The sequence below is a fragment of the Lagenorhynchus albirostris genome, chromosome 5, assembly GCF_949774975.1.
Source record: "Lagenorhynchus albirostris chromosome 5, mLagAlb1.1, whole genome shotgun sequence".
Taxonomy (NCBI): Eukaryota; Metazoa; Chordata; class Mammalia; order Artiodactyla; family Delphinidae; genus Lagenorhynchus; species Lagenorhynchus albirostris.
In genome coordinates this window covers 126317371-126322004 of record NC_083099.1, presented here as the reverse complement: position 1 = coordinate 126322004, position 4634 = coordinate 126317371, and the positions used below count along the sequence as shown (strand labels likewise).

The following is a 4634-nucleotide window of genomic DNA, read 5'->3' as shown; positions in this document are numbered from 1 at the left end:
GAATCATATGGTAAGAGAATGTTTACATTTGTAAGAAACTGTCAAACTCTCTTCTGAAGTATCTGAACTATTTTGCATTCCCACTAGCAATGAACGAGAATTCTGTTGTTCTACATCTTCTCCAGCATTTGGTGTTGCCAGCGTTCTGGATTTGGGCCATTCTGATAGATGTGTAGTGGTATCTCATTGTTGTTTTAATTTGCACTTCCCTCAAGACTTATGATGTGGAATATCTTTTTTGTATGTTTATTTGCCATCTGTATATCTTCTTTTTTAAAATATAAATTTATTTATTTATTTATTTATGGATGTGTTGGGTCTTTGTTGCTGCATGCAGGCTTTCTTTAATTGTGGTGAGTGTGGGCTACTCTTTGTTGTGGTGCACAGGCTTCTCATTGTGATGGCTTCTCTTGTTGTGAAGCACGGGCTCTAGGCACATGGGCTTCAGTAGTTGTGGCTCGTGGGCCCAGTAGTTGTGGCTTGCAAGCTGTAGAGCGCAGGCTCAGTAGTTGTGGTGCACGGGCTTAGTTGCTCCGTGACATGTGGGACCTTCCCGGACCAGAGCTTGAACCTGTGTCCTCTGCATTGGCAGGCAGATTCTTAACCACTGCACCACCAGGGAAGCCCCTGTATATCTTCTTTAGTGAGGTTTCTGTTAAGGTCTTTGGCCTATTTTTTAATCAGCTTGTTTGTTTTCTTACTGTTGAGTTTTAAAAGTTCTTTGCCTATTTTGGATAACAGTCCTTCATCAGATGTGTCCTTTGCAAATAGTTTTTCCCAGTCTGTGGTTTGTCTTCTTATTATCTTGACATTGTCTTTCACCGAGCAGAAATTTTTAAATTTAATGAAGTACAACTTATCAATTATTTCTTTTCATGGGGTGTGCCTTTGGCGTTGTATCTAAAAAATTATTGCCATGCTCACTTCAGCAGCACATGTACTAAAATTGGAACGATACAGAGAAGATTAGCATGACCCTCGCGTAAGGATGATGTGCAAATTCATGAAGTGTTCCATGTTTAAAAAATAAAAATAAAAAAAATAAAAAGTTATCACCACACCAAAGTTCATCTACGTTTTCTCCAATGTTATCTTTTAGGGGTTTTAAAGTTTTGTGCTGTTTTACATTTAGGTTTGTTATCCATTTTGAGTTAACTTTTATGCAGGGTGTAAGGTTTGTGTCTACGTTCATTTCTTTTCCTTTTTTTTTTTTGCATGTGGATGTCCATTTGTTCCAGCAACATTTGTTGAAAAGATTATCTTTGCTCCATTGTATTGCTTTCGTTTCTTTGTCAAAAATCAGTTGACTATATTTATGTGGATCTACTTCTGGGCTCTCTGTTCTGTTCCTGTTTTTTAAAAATAGTACTTCCTTCTAACAACTATGCAATTAACTTATTTTTATGTTATTTTTTAGTTTATTTTACGATGCAAGATACATAAGAGCAAGCATTTTTTTTAAAAAACTACTGTATCCCCAGTAAAGAACACATTTCACAATATATATAGACACTCTGTAAAAATTTATTGAATGAATAAATGAGTGAATCACTGAATCAGAAAGTTTCAAAATAAGGTATAATAATACTGACTGCTTGAACTTAGTAGCTTCTGTCCTCTGGTAAATAGAGATGTGAAAGAGGGACTTCCCTTGCTCTTGAAGAAAATACAAAGTTTTAGATCCTATATATTTTTAATTTACAGATTCTATGTCCAGAGCTGGTAAGATTCTAATTCTTGTTTTTAAGAATAAATGTAAAAGGAGTCTGACAGAGAGAGAGAGATGAGTGCTATATTGAGACAATAGGAACTATACTCCATTTCTTATTTTTTCTCTGATGTCTTTGAAGTTTATTAAGGAAAGGGGACATTCCTTTTCTCAAAAGAATTGTGATTTTTCTCCTCTTTTCTTGGAAATCCCTGTAGATGGTACTGAGCTTACAGAATCAGGCATCAAAGAAATATCTATTCTGCACTGTAGTGAACTAAAGTAGACTACACTTTAAGAACTGTTGTTTCCTTATGCATTTCTCCCTTTGGAGACGTTGATACACACATTTCTGAAATAACTTGGAGCACCGGGTATGTTTCATCTACAGGCTTTTGCTTATCACACAAAGCTTCTTGGCTTAAATTGTGCTTTGGTGGATGTCCCCCTGTGCCTGCAACTAAGGGATGGCAACTCCTGTGCGAAGAGCAGCCTGTGTGATAATTCAGACATAACTAGGTCAATTTCCCTTACTTATCATTTTGCCATAGATTGTATTCGTGTTTCCTTTTGTCCTTGGAGACAGTGTTTCAAAATGTAGAAGTAATGAATACATTGAGCAGTCTCTCTTGAAAGGAAAGTATTACAATGAGATAAATGTTATTAAAATATATTCCTTGAAGGGAAGTCCTTCAGGGCAAGGTAATTTTGCTGAACATATACTTGGTGTTACAATAATATTATACTATACTACTTATGTTATTTTATTGGGATAATAATAACAGTTTCTATTTTTCTTCCAAGCCACTCAGGAGAAATTGTGTGTGTTGTGGGGGAGGGCGGAGGTGTTGCTTCAAAAAGGCTTATTTCATTACCTGATATTAGTTTAAGGATAATTTATTACTTTTATATTTAGAGAGAGATGGCCATTGGATAAATTTTTCAAATTACTATCTAAGGTCATGCAGATATGGACAGACTATGATTGTTATTTTTAGTAAGGGCAGCTGAATAGATGAACCCATAATGATAAATCCAATATAATCAAAATGTTTTTGTTCATCCTTGACTGAGATACACTTTTTCACAAAATATCATTTCTGAAAAGAAATTAGACTAAGATAAAGTGCATTGCTTTTATATTTTGGAAGGATTAAAATTGAAATAAGTAGGAATTGGAGGCCCATAGTGCTTATTTTTTCCCCACTAGAGAGGAGGGGTGATTTGTGAAATGACAGCACTATTGAAACAAGGAAAGCTAATTGTTGGAATTCGGCACAATTCCAGGAGAGAGAATCGAAAGCTTCATTTTATCTCTGATTGATCAATAGATTATGTTCACTCAAACAACATTTATTAAACACCTTCTATGGGCTGAGCACAGTGCTAGGAGCTTGGGATGCAAATATGAACACACTGAAACTCTTGGTCTCATGGAGTGTATGTTTCAAAAATAAATTACTACATATGCTTTCAGATGGTAAGTTTCTTATGCAACTTGGTTTGCACTGTAAAATGATATTTTATCAAAAATTTTCTGATTATAGATATGGTATGTGAAACTACCCATAACTATTGTCTAAACAACTGTAAACATTGTTTTATCTTTCTAATTATATAACTATATTAAAATATTGCTTTTCACTTAGTATCTATTTGTACATTTAAACATACTGATCCTAACAGTTATAAGATTACACAGAAATAAATAATCTATTCTTCAGCATTTAGTTTGCTTTTAATTTCCTGCTGTTAGGAAGAAGATCTTTGTAAAATGTCTTTGGGTGAATCAGAAATCATTTTTAGGATAAATTCCTATAAATGATGTTACTCAATACAACAATAGGGAAATTTTAAAAACTTTTGGTAATATTTTCAAATTGTACACTTTGCAAGAACAATCTATTTTAAAGCTATTCAGTTAGGGTCTTAGATTAGTGACAATTTCCATTCTCACTTTCATTCTAATATTGGTTATTGTGTTGCATATTCCTCAGTACTCTATGCAAAATGCAACATTTTCTCAAACATTATTCACTTATCTTGCTCCTTCAGTTAAGAGGATTATGGTGATGGATAAATAAAATTGCAGAGTGCACATAATTTCTTGGAATGACAAAACCTCTGCATATATTCAAATTTGACTTCTGCATTCTCTGGTTATTGCATTTTCAGAGTTAGTTTTTTTTTTTTTTTTTTTTGCGGTACGCAGGCCTCTCACTGTTGTTACCTCTCCCATTGCGGAGCACAGGCTCCGGACGCGCAGGCTCAGCGGCCATGGCTCACGGGCCCAGCCGCTCCGCGGCACGTGGCATCTTCCCGGACCGGGGCACACACCCGTGTCCCCTGCATTGGCAGGCGGACTCTCAACCACTGCGTCACCAGGGAAGCCCCAGCGTTAGTTTTTATCGGGGAAGATTTCACCTGTGTTTGTGAAAAGCAACAATGCATTGTTCAGCATAACTCACTGAGGTCAATCTAAATACCACGCACCACCCTAGTTTTGTTGCTCTAAATACCATTTTTGGCATTGGGAATCACCAGAGAAAGGGAAGAAAGTAACCCTGAGCTACTTCAGCTCAATTCAACAAGCGTTTATTTATCGTCTATGACATATCTGACTCCATCTAAGTACAGGTACTGTAACCATGTGCGTTGAGGCCCAGTTACCTTGGGTATTGCATTTAGCTCTGGAATTTCCTCACAGCTAGCAGAAAATTCTCAATACTTGGGATTATGTTCCATATGGTGCCCTGTGCTATTCTTTCTATATAATAATTATGATTTATGTTTTTCTCACAAGAGCTATCCTGTAGTATTCAATTCTGAGAAGTAAAGAAAAGAAAGTGTTTCATATTTTCTAGACATACATCAACTGGAAATTGACCGATTCCCTGAATATGCCTTTAATATTGGTTAAACAGAG

General features: G+C 35.8%; 1 non-coding gene across 1 annotated transcript; it reads left to right on the top strand.

Moving 5' to 3' along the window:
- The first annotated feature begins 916 nt into the window (after positions 1–916).
- Positions 917–1023, top strand: LOC132521457 (U6 spliceosomal RNA). The gene has a single exon (XR_009540904.1). It is a non-coding gene; the product is annotated as a U6 spliceosomal RNA (small nuclear RNA).
- The last annotated feature ends 3611 nt before the right edge of the window (positions 1024–4634 follow it).